This window comes from Hyaena hyaena, unplaced genomic scaffold (genome assembly GCF_003009895.1).
Source record: "Hyaena hyaena isolate Hyena2069 unplaced genomic scaffold, ASM300989v1 scaffold_248, whole genome shotgun sequence".
Lineage (NCBI taxonomy): Eukaryota > Metazoa > Chordata > Mammalia > Carnivora > Hyaenidae > Hyaena > Hyaena hyaena.
Window position 1 is genome coordinate 1,559,281 of NW_024080881.1, and position 12,503 is coordinate 1,571,783.

Here is a 12,503-nt window from a genome sequence, read left to right on the forward strand (position 1 = left end):
CTCTGAGCTGGCAGTCAGCACAGAGCCCCACGCAGGGCTCGAACCCACAAACCGTGAGATTATGACCTGAGCTGAAGTCAGACGCTTAACCGACTGAGTCACCCAGGCGCCCTGAGTCTTGCATTTTTAATGCAATCTGACAGTCTCTTCTTTTTAATTGGCGTGTGTATACCATTTACATTTTTTCTTTTACTCTACCAAAATACACATGCAATTTACCATTTTAACCACTTTTAAGTTATAGTTCAGTAGCATTAAGTATTTTCACATGGTTTTGCAGCCGTCACCACATCCATTTCCAGAATCTTTTCCTCTTTCCAAATTGAAACTCTGTCCCCATTAAACACCAACTCCCCATTTCTCCCTTACCCCCTGCCCCTGGTAACCTTTGTTCTGATTTCTGTCTCTCTCTCTCTCTGACTATTCTAGGTATCTTACGGAAGTGGGATCACACAATATCTATACTTATGTGTCTGTCTTATTTCACTTAGCATCATGTCTTTAAGGTGCATCTGTGTTGTGGCGTGTGCCAGAATTTCCTTTTTAAAAAAACGTTTATTTATTTCTTTTGAGAGAGGGGAGGGGCAGAGAAGAGAGAATTCCAAGCAGGCTCCAAGCTGTCAGAGCAGAGCCTGATATGGGGCTCCATCTCACAAGCCATGAGATCATGACCTGAGCCGAAATCAAGAGTCAGACGCTTAACCGACTGAGCCACCCAGGCGCCCCAGATTTTCCTTTTTCTTAAAGGCTAAATAATAATTCATTAGTGTATAAGCCACATTTTGTTCATCCGTTCATTCACTGAAGGTTGAATTGGGTTGTTTCTAGCTCGTGGTTACTGTGAATACTGCTGTCCTGAACATGGAGATGCAAATATCTATTCCAGTCCCTGCTTTCAATTCTTTTGGATATATATGCAGAAGGGGAATTTCTGGATCCTACGGTAATTCTACGTTTCTGAGGAACTCCCGTGCTGCGTTCCATAGCATCTGCACCATTTCCATTCCCACCAGCAAAGCACAAGGTGCCCATTTCTCCAAATCCCCACTGATATTTGTTATTTTTTGTTGTTGGGTTTTTTTTGTTTTGTTTTTTTGCATTTCGCTTGTAGCTCAGCATCATTCGCTGTTTTCTTTTCCCAAGTTCTACAATGGCTTCCCATTGCACTTAAAGCAAAATCTGACTTCCTTACAAAAGTGTCAGAAAAGGCTCTGTGATTGGGTCCTGCTAGCTTTCTGACTTCTAGATCATCATTCCCCTAGTCACACTGCCTTCTCTTTCCTGGAAAACACTGAACTTGACCTCCTTCCTTGCCATTCATGTGTTTATTGGCTATTTGAATGTATTCTTTGGAGAAATGTCAATTCAAATCTTTTGCCCATTTTTTTTTTTTACAAATAGTTTATTGTCAAATTAGTTTCTACATAACACTCAGTGCTCATCCCCAAAGTGCCCTCCTCCATGCCCAACCCCCCCCCCCCCACATCCATCAGTCCTCAGTTTTTGTCAGCATTCAAGAGTCTCTCATGGTTTGCCTCTCTCCCTTTCCCCCACCATTTCCGCCCTTCTTCTCCCCCTTGTTCCTCCGTCAAGTTCCTCCTAATCCTCCTATACGTGCAAACATATGATATTTGTCCTTCTCTGCCTGACTTATTTCGCTCAGCATAACACCCTCAAGGTCCATCCATGTTGCTACACATGGCCAGATTTCATTGTTTCTCATTGCCATGTAGTATTCCATGGTATAGATAAACCACATCTTCTTGATCCATTCATCTGTTGATGGACACTTAGGCTCTTTCCTTTTGCCCATTTTTTAATGTTTTTTTTTTTTTTGCCCCCTTGAAGTATAGTTGACATACAATGTTATATTCATTGCAGGATTACATTAGTTTACAACATAGTGAGTTGACAGTCCCGTACATGCCAATGCTCACCATGATAAGTGTAGTGACCATCTGTCACCACGTAACGTATTACAATATTGCTGATTACATTCCCTGTGCTATACTTTTCACCCCTGTGACTTATTTATGTTATACCTGGACTTATTTTATACCTGGGATTTTGTGCCTCTTAATCCCCTTTGCCTATTTTGTTCATCGCTCTCCTCCCTCCCCTCCGGCGACCACCAGTATGTCCTCTGTATTCATGAGTCTGTTTCTGTTTTTTGTTGGTTTGTTTGTGTGCACAGTTTGCCCATCTCTATATTGGGTTATTTGCTTTTTTATGTTGAATTTTAAGAGTCCTCTATATATGCTAGATACAAGTCTTTTATCAAATCAATGATTTGCAAGCATTTTCTCCCATCTTGTGAGTTGCTTTTTCACTTCGTTGATGGTGTCCTTAGAAGCACAGAGGTTTAAAAAAATTTTTTTAATGTTTATTTATCATTTAATTTTGAGAGAGAGAGAGAGAGAGAGTGCGAGCGGGGGCTAGGGCAGAGAGAGAGGGAGACACAGAATCTGAAGCAGGCTCCAGGCTCTGGGCTGTCAGCACAGAGCCTGATGCAGGGCTTGAACCCACAAACCATGAGATCATGACCTGAGCCAAAGTCGGACACTCAATTCACTGAGCCACCCAGGCACCCTGAAGCACAGAAGTTTTTAATTTTCATGAAATCTAATTTATCTTTTATTACTTGTGCTTTTGATGTAACTTATAAACCATTGCCCAATCCAAGATCATTCCTATGTTTTTTCCCTGTTAGTTTTATAGTTTTAGCTCTTACATTGAAGTCTATAATTCATTTTGAGTTAATTTTCATATATGGTTTGAGGTAGGGGTCCAACTTCTGCATGTGAAAATCCAGCGGTCATAGCATCATCTGTTGAAAAGATTATTCTTTTCTCATCGAATGGTCTTGGGACCCTTGTCTAAAATCAGTTGACCATAAATGTAGAAGCTGTCATTTCTGAACTCTCGGATCTATTCCATTGATCTCTATGTCTGTCCTGTGGCTTGTACCACACAGTTTTGATTATGTAGTTTTGAAATTGGAGCATCTGAGCTTTACAACTTTGTTCTTCTTTTTCAAGATTGTTTAGCAAGGCTCCTTGACTTCCCACGTTAACTTTAGGATCAGCTTGTTAATATTTGCAAAAGGCTGCAAAGATTTTGGTAGGGATTGAGCTGAATCGGTTCGGATAATATTGCCATCTTCTGGGTTTGTGTTTGTGGACAGATTTCCTCCTGGTTATTCATCACGTTTACCTCCTTCTTTGTGTGCATATTAATTTTTTTATTGGATGCCAAACATTGTGAATTTTACATTACGAATCTGAATTGGATTGAATTCCTTTAACGAGTATTGGACTTGCCCTGGTAATTTAGTTACTTGTGGGTTAGGTTTGATCATTTCAAGATTTGTTGCAAGCTCTTTTATGGTGAGTGTAAAGTAGCTTTCATTAAGGGATGATTTAGGCCCACCCTCTGAGCCATGGCCTGTCTGGTTCTCTACTGAATTCTATGTGTATTCAGTGAGATTTTTCTACTCTAACTGGAGGGAATCTTCTTTTTCTTTTAATGTTTTATTTTTGAGAGAAAGAGAGCAGGTGGGGGAGGTGCAGAGAGAGAGAGAGAGGAGGACAGAGGATCCAAAGTGGGCCCCGTGCTGACACCAGAAAGCCCAACATGGGGCTCGAACCCACGAACTGTGAGATCATGACCTGAGCTAAAGTCAGTTGCTCAACCAACTGAGCCCTCCAGATGCCCCTGGAGAGAATCTTCTTACAAAGTTTTCTAGTCCTGTATGAGCGCTGGGAATCATCTGTCTTCAGCTCTGCAGTAATTGTTCTTTTCTTGAAGTGTGTTTTTGTCCAGCTTTGTAGGGTTTCACCTTATACTGTGCACAGATTAGTATTCTTCCTCAAGTAGCTTCCTAAAGCTTAAAGCTCCTCTGCAGGGTTTGGGGCTCTTTCTCTACATAGACTCTTCCTCTTAAATGTTCTACCTCGCAAATTCTATCTGCCTTTTGCTTGTCCAGACTCTGGTCTCTGACTCATTAATCAGTGAGACTGATGGACGCTGTTTGGCTTCTCCTCCCTGCACACAGTAGGGGATTTACCTCTAGGCAGATGGCAGCTGTGGATGACCTGGATGATGGGTAGGGTTCACCTTGTCTGCTTCCCTTTACTCAGGGATTACAGTCCTGTGCTACTAGCTTTCTAATATCTGAAAGTGGTTGTTTCTTATGCTTTGTCCAGTGTCTTAGTTATTCATGGGAAAAGAATCATTTCAGTTTAGCTTACTTCCTTGTGGCCAGAATCAGCAGTCCCTCACCCTCCTTGGAATACCCCGAGTCCTTTGCCTGTTCCTCTTCCAATGCTCTTCCCATGTTCTGATCTCAGCATAATTGTCAGTGCACGTTTTGCTTCCCTCATTGGATTGTGACCATCTCAAGGGCAGGGGACTTGTTGTATTCATGCCTGCATCTCCAGGGGGTCTCCTAGGGCCGTGCACGTGATAGGCATGTGGTGGGCACGTATGGTGCTTTGGTCCGCCCTGCCCTTCTTCCTTCAGGCAACCTCAAATCACATCCCCACCTTTTTTTTTTTTAATGTTTTATTTATTTCTGAGAGAGAGAGAGACAGTGTGAGCAGGGGAGGGTCAGAGAGAGAGGGAGACACAGAATCGAAAGTAGGCTCCAGGCTCTGAACTGGTTGTCAGCACAGAGCCTGACGTGGGGCTCGAACCCACCAACTGTGAGATCGTGACCTGAGCCGAAGTCGGATGCTCAACCGACTGAGCCACCCAGGTGGCCTGAACATCCCCACCTTTAGAGAACTGCTCCCCGCACTCCGACCAGGTAGTATTGGCAGGAATGCTGGCCAATGACCCCTTTCCACTGGGTTTCTATGATTGGTGCACCTATAGCCAGCAGACTCAAGGAGGGACACGTCAGAGTCTTCCCTGGGATTTTTCTACTTGGATAGAGTCTTCTCTTCATACTAGTGGCAGAAGTCCAAGGACAGCCACCGGGTGCTACCTGCAGCCAGCATTCCCATCAGAAAGAATGATGCTGACAGAGAGAGGGAATTGGAGATGAAGTGAGGAAGAGAATAAGACACACACATACCCCCCTCCCCCCCCACACACACAGAGGCAAGGGGACTCAAGCCCCGCCAGCCAGGCAAAATTGAGTTCAGATACTCCCTTGCGCTTTTTATGAGTTAGTAAATAAACCAGTCTTTATTTTATCTAATTTCATTCTGTTGATTGTAGATCAAAGGGACCTGACCAGTAAAAGGCATCTCTATATATTTGCTGAACGAGTGGAATTAATTTGCATCCCTATCCCAGGCTCAAGGCACCTGAGGTAGCTTCCATCAAGAATCAAGAAGACAAAATAAAAATAGAAATGGAAAACCAAAAATGTGAAAATATAATTTAAGACAGAACATGGACATCAGGATCAAGAACATAAATAAATAAATATGTAGCCCATAAAGTGTTCTTGGGTCTATTAACTGAATATCACATTCATCTATGAGCTTCCTGGCAGCCAATGCAAAAAGGGAGATGTAGTAACTTATCTTCCCCCCGCCCCTTCCCCCCCCCCCCCAGAAGATAGCGCCTATAAGTTCTTCAGGGGAAAAAACATTTTTTTTCCTAGGCTAAAGGAAAAGTTTCAGGTGGGGCTCCATGAGGAGATACTGTGTGGTGTGAGAGAGGCCAACCCCATCCACATTCCAACAGCCAAAGTCTGTAAGGAGCCTCCTGTGTCTGGTCCTTGGATTGGGGCCTAGAGAACAAGTAAAGTTGCCAGATTTAGTTGTTAATTCTGTCAACCTTGCCTTGCACTTTCGGTGGCTCTTGTCACAGTTGGTCACTCCCTCCTTTTTGAAACACTTTCTTCACTCGGCTGGGAGCCCTTGCTCTTTCTACTTATTCCCCACTAGGTACTCTTGTCTGGTTCCCGACCTCTCCTAACCCCTAAACGGTGGCGGGCCCAGGTCTCCTCTGCCTGGCTCTCCTGGCCCGTTTTCAGGTGCCTCTCCCGGATGGCAGCCCATTACCCCGACCTCCTGCTACCTTGCCACAGGCCAGTTCCCCCTGTCATTCCACAGCCTCTCTGGAGGCCTCAGGGACCACTGAGCCACCGGGCTGCCATGGCTTCAGGAGCCCCTCCCCAGCTCTCCAGGTGGAGGCGGACTTGGAGATTAGAAGGCAGTCCCCAGTCCCACCCCCTGAGGGCAGTGTTGGGGCTCTCTTTCCAAATCCACCTCCTCTCAGAATTCCCCTTTCAGGATCCACCCAACTCCATCTCTTTCAACTCTTGAGGTGGACCAGGGTTTTCAGGAGTGGCTAAATGGATTTTTCCAACATTGTTACATTTTCCATCATGTTTAAGACAAATCTAGAGTCTTTTCCATGGTAACCAGGCCCCATACGATCAGACCCCTGAGACCCTCACAAAAGTTTGAAAGATTGAATATCAGAGGAAGCTCATGCAACTCTTGATCTTGGGGTCGTGAGTTCAAGCCCCACAGTCAGATATAGTGATTACTTAAGTGAATAAATAATAAATAACTTTAAAAAGTAATAAAATATAGGGGCGCCTGGGTGGCTCAGTCGGTTAAGCATTCGTCTTCAGCTCAGGTTACAATCTCACGGTTCGTGGGTTTGAGCCCCGCATCGGGCTCTGTGCTGATAGCTAGTTCAGAGCCTGGAGCCTTTCTTCAGATTCTGTGTCTTCTTCTCTCTCTGACTCTCCCCTGCTCATGCTGTCTCTATCTCTCTCTCAAAAATAAAAAATCAAAAAAAAATTTTTTTAAGAAGTAATAAAATATCAGGGGCGCCTGGGTGGCCTACTCGGTTAAGCGTCCGACTTTCGCTTAGGTCATGATCTCGCGGTTCATGGGTTCAAGCCCCACGTTGGGCTCTGTGCTGACTGCCAGCTCGGAGCCTGGAGCCTGTTTCAGTCTGTGACTCCCTCTCTCTCTGACCCTCCCCTGCTCACGCTGTCTCTCTCTCTCTCTCTCCTAGAAATAAATAAAACATTAAAAAAATTAAAAAAAAAGAAGTAGTAAAATATCAAATGTCAAAGAATGTTACAGGGTCATGATCTCACAGTTCATGAGTTCGAGCCCCACATTGGGTTCTGTGCTGACAACTCAGAGCCTGGAGCCTGCTTTGGATTCTGTGTCTCCTTGTCTCTCTGTTCCTCCCCCACTCACGCTCTGTCTCTCTCTGTCTCTCAAAAATAAATAAACATGGGGTGCCTGGGTGGCTCAGTCGGTTAAGCGTCCGACTTCAGCTCAGGTCATGATCTCACAGTTCATGGGTTTGAGCCCCACATCAGGCTCTGTGCTGACAGCTAGCTCAGAGCCTGGAGCCTGCTTCTGATTTTGTGTCTCCCTCTCTCTCTGACCCTCCCCTGCTCACGTGCTCTCTCTCTCTCTCTCACAAATAAATAAAAACACTAAAAAATTTTAAGTAAATAAACATTAAAAAAAGAGAATGTTACAAATAACTGGATGTTAGTAAATATAAAGACTTAACCAAAGTGAATGTCTTTCCAGAAAAATATGAAATGTCAAAATTGGCAAAATATCAAAATATCAGAAACTTCAACAGATCAGGAACCAGTAGAGAAAATTACAGTGTAAGACTCCAACACAAAAGAGTCCTAATGGAGATGCTTTTACAGGGACATTCCACCAGACTTTGAAGAAACAAGTGGTCAGCTTATCGTGTTTCAGCTGTTTGAGAAGACAGGGAATGAGTGAAGGCTGCCCAGTTCCTCAGAGGACTCCCAAGCCAGCTAGGGACAATACCAGAAAAGAAAAGTATAGAGCACTGAACACAGGTGTTAAACTCTGATCTAACTGGATAAAATATAAGAGAATGCCTTGCCTTGGAGTAGGGACTTCATAAGGCACCCCAAATACTAACCCCTATTCAGACATTTATGGATCCAACTACATCAAAATTAAGGATTTCTATTCCACAAAGGCCCTCAGAGCTAATTTAGATAGATAGGTGGTTGCTATCCAGCGAATAAAGAACTCTTGCAGGTCAATAAGGAAAAGATTAGAAACACAATAGAGAAACGGGCAACGAATATACATAGACCACTCACAGTTTTGTCTCAGATAGCAAGAAATGAAAGATGTGGTCAAAGAAGTAATCAGCGTGATTCAAGTAAAATGACAATGAGATACCATTTTATAACCACCAGGTGAGTGATGATTCATAAAATGAATCATACCAACAGCTGGGGAGGGTGTGGGCAGACAGAAATCTTTGGTCACTTCTGTAGGGCTATGAGCTGGTACGGTTCCTCAAGAACAATCTGAAAAGAGGTATACATTTATTCCAAGACTCCCCACTTTCAACCCTTGGTAAATAAGCCACAGAAATTCATGTGCAGGTGCTCAAAAAGGCAATGCACAAGGGCGTCGATGGCAGTATCCTTTGTGAAAGCAGGCATGGGGCAACCTTGGCCTCCATCCTCAGGAGAATGGAGTAGTGAAGTGTAGTGGAGGCGAACTATGGAATGCTACGCAGTAGTCAGAATCAGCACATAACTTATTTTGTTCTTGATTTAAATGCTTATTTATTTATTTTTGAGAGAGAGCGAGCACAAGTGGGAGAGGGGCAGAGAGAGAGAAGGAAACATCGAATCTGAAGTTGGCTCTGGGCTCTGAGCGGTCAGCACAAAGCCCGATGAGGGGCTTGAACTCCCGAACTGAGATCATGACCCAAGCTGAAATTGGACGCTTAACTGACTGAGCCACCCAGGTACCCCTACGGTGTATCCTTGTTCATCCATTGGCTCACACGCTCGTTATTGAGGGTCCACTATGTGTAGGCTCTGTCCTTGGTGCTGAGGATACAGCTGTGAACAAAAATGAAGACCCTGCTCTCCCTGAGCTGGAAGCTAGCTGGGAAGGACAAGCGACAAGCAGAACAAATAAGTGGATTCAATAGAAGCTGTATTCGTTGGCTGAGGCTGCCATGTCAAACAGACAGCAGAAATTTCAACAATAAGAATTTATTTTCGGGGCGCCTGGGTGGCTTAGTCGGTTAAGCGTCCGACTTTCGCTTAGGTCATGATCTCGCGGTTCGTGGGTTCGGGCCCCCCGTCGGGCTCTGTGCTGACTGCCAGCTCGGAGCCTGGAGCCTGTTTCAGTCTGTGACTCCCTCTCTCTCTGACCCTCCCCTGCTCACGTTGTCTCTCTCTCTCCTAGAAATAAATAAAACATTAAAAAAAAAAAAAGAATTTATTTTCTCACACACCTGGAGGCCAGAAGTCTAAGATCAAGATGTTGGCAGGTTTGGTTTCTTCTAAGGCCTCTCTCCTTGGTTGGTAGATGTCCATTTTCCTCTGGTGTCCCTGCATGGGCCTTCCTCTGTGTGTGTCTGTGTCCTGATCTTCTCTTTAGGGAGAGGGCCACCCATATGACCTCATTTTACCTTAATCACCTCTTTTAAAAAATATATTCATTTATTTTGAGAGAGAGAGAGAGTGAGTATGGGAGGGGCAGAGCGAGAGAGGGAGAGAGAATCCCAAGCAGATTCCATGATGTCAGCACAGAGCCCGATGTGGGGCTCAGTCTCACAAATAGTGAGATCATGACCTGAGATGGACAGGAGTCAGACACTTAACTGACAGAGCCACCCAGGCATCCCCTTAATCACCTCTTTAAAAGCTCTCTCCCCCAATACAGTTACATTCTGAGGTACTGAGGGTTAGAATGTCAAAGTCTGAATTTAAGGGTGAGGGGCTATCAGCCCATAGCAGATGATGAAGGTTATAAAGTGCAGGGGCACTTGGGGAGCTCAGTCAGTTAAGTGCCTGACTCTTGGTTTCAGCTCAGGTCATGATCCCAGGGCTGTGGGATTGAGTCCTGTATTGGGTTCCACGCTGAGGGTGGAGCCTGCATAAGATTCTCACTCTCTCTTTCCCTCTACTCCCCTTCTCTGCTTGCACTCTCTCTCTAAAAATAAAATAAATTAAAAAAAATAAAGTGATATGTACAATGGGAAAAAGCAGAGTAAGGGGTTGAATGTGTGTTTCTGGTACAGGTTGTAGTTCTAAATAGGGTGGTCAGGGTGGGGTCTCTGAAAAGTTGACATTTGAGCATGACCTTGGAAGAAGTGGAAGGACTGAGCCACACAGACATCTGGGGAAGAGCATCCAGGTAGAGGGAAGGGCCAGCGCAGAGGTGAGACCCTGTCTGATGTATCCCAGGGAAGAGCTAGAAGCGAAGGGTTGGTGGTGGGATAAGCAGTGAGGACAAAATGGGAAAGCCAGTGGAGTTGGGGGCCAGGTGACCATGGGCCATTGTAGGACTTTGACTTTGAGTTTACAAAACCATCGTGAGTCACATCTACAAGGAGGCTGCCATCAAAACAAAATAAAATGCCACCCCCCCCCAAAAAAAACAGAACATAGCAAGTATTGCAAAGATATAGAAAAATTGGTACCTTGTATATTGCTGGTGAAAGTGTCAAATGGTGCAAACAACTGTGGAAAACAGTGTGCTGATTCCTCAAGAGATTAAATAAGAATTACCATGTAACCCAGTGCTTCCGCTTCTGAGGACACGCCGAGAATGGAAAGCAGGGACTGGAACAGAGAGCTGCGTATCCACGTTCACAGCAGCGTGGTTCCTAGCGGCCGAAAGCTGGGAACCACTCAAGTGCCCATCAACAGATAAATGAGTAAACGAAATGTGTTTGGCCTTACAAAGGAAGGGCATTCTAACACATGCTACAACATGGATGGATCTTAAGGACATTATACTAAGTGAAACAAGCCAGTTACAAAAAGACAAATATGTTAGGATTCTATTTATATAAGGCCCCTAGGATGGTCAAAGACAGAGAGACAGAAACTAGAATGGTCATTGCCAGGGACTGGGGAGATGCGGAGTTATTATTTAATTAATGGGGACAGAGTTTCAGTTTAGGATGATAAAAAATGTTCCAGAGATTGATAGTGGTGATAGTTGCACACCGGTTTATAAATATATTAATGCCACTGAATTGTCCACTTAAAAGTGGTTAAGGTGGTAAAGTTAGGTGAGCGTTGACAGTGGTGTGAGCTCAGGTGGTAGAAGTTCTCCAATCCTGAATACACTTTGACATGAGGGTGAACAGTCAGATAGGATGGAGAAGATAAAGGGGAGTCCAGGATTTGCTCAAGGAACTAAAAGGATAGGGTCCCGTGAGTGGCTGTGTCGGTGAAGCATCTGACTTAGCTCAGGGCATGATTTTGCGGTTCGTGGGTTTGAGCCCTGTATTGGGCTCCATGCAGACAGCTCAGAGCCTGGAGCCTGTTTCAAATTCTATGTCTCCCTCTCTCTCTGCCCTCCCCCATTCAGGCTCTGTCTGTCTGTCTGTCTCTCTCTCTCTCAAAAATGGATAAACATTAAAACAATTTAAAAAAAGAAACCGGAAGGATAGATAATCACGTGGGCAAGATGGGGAGGCCTGTGGGGAAGACAGAGAGCTCAGTTTGGGACCCAGTACACTGGAGATGCCTAGTAGACGGAGCAGAGGAGTGGAGTGGAAATTTGGCACATGGAAGAAAGGAATCAAGTTCCGAGTGTGAGAGAGATGCCAGGAGTACTGATAACTTTGAGACTCATTTGCAGATAGAAGGAATTTCAAAGAGGAGCCTGGATGAGACCACCAGGAGCGTGAGTGTGGACACAAAGGACCTGGGCTGAGCCTGCTCCTGGAGGGGAGGAGGAGCCAGCCAGGGAGCTGGGGAGGAGAGGCCAGAGAGGTAGGAGGAGCCGGGGCATCTTGGGTTAACAACAGGCCCAGTGGCTGGTGATTGAAGCAGGAACAGGGAGGGCGGCCTCAGGGAGAGGGTCCAAGAGAGAACAGGAGGGGGAGACTGACGTTGGCAATTGAGATCGAGTTGACCGGTCAACTCTGCCAGGAGGTTCTGCTGCCAAGGGGAACTGAGAAGTAGGGCAGTCCTAGGGGAAGGAGAAGTGAGGTCAAGAGAGCACATTTGTGTTGATAGAAATGATTCCAGAGACCGTGAAAAGTTGCCGAGGAGAAGAGGCCGATTGCTGGAGCCACACCCTTGAGCAGGCAATAAATGAATATATATGAAGTGTGCATGTAAGTAGAGTGAGGGCACAGTGCCACTTTGGTAGTCTTTGTCAGGGGACATTTTAGCAGAACCCTGAAGGAAATGGGAGAGTGAGCCACAGGGATTCTGGAGAGAGAGCATTTCAGGAAGGGGCAGTAGCAAGTGCAAAGGCCCTGAGGTGGGACTGACTGGCATCCTGAAGGAACAGTGTGGTTGGACCAGAGTGAGTGATGGGAGACAGTGATGGGACCTGCAGAATCATACGGCAGACAGATCAAACAGAACCTAGGAGGCCATGGTGGGGACTTTGGGTTTTACTCTATGAGAGATGGGATCCATTGGAGAGTTTTGAACAAAGGTATGACAGACTCTGGTCTTAACAGGATCATTCTGGCTGCTGACAACAGAAGAGTCGGCAAGAGCAAAAGCCAGGCGAAGGCGTCAA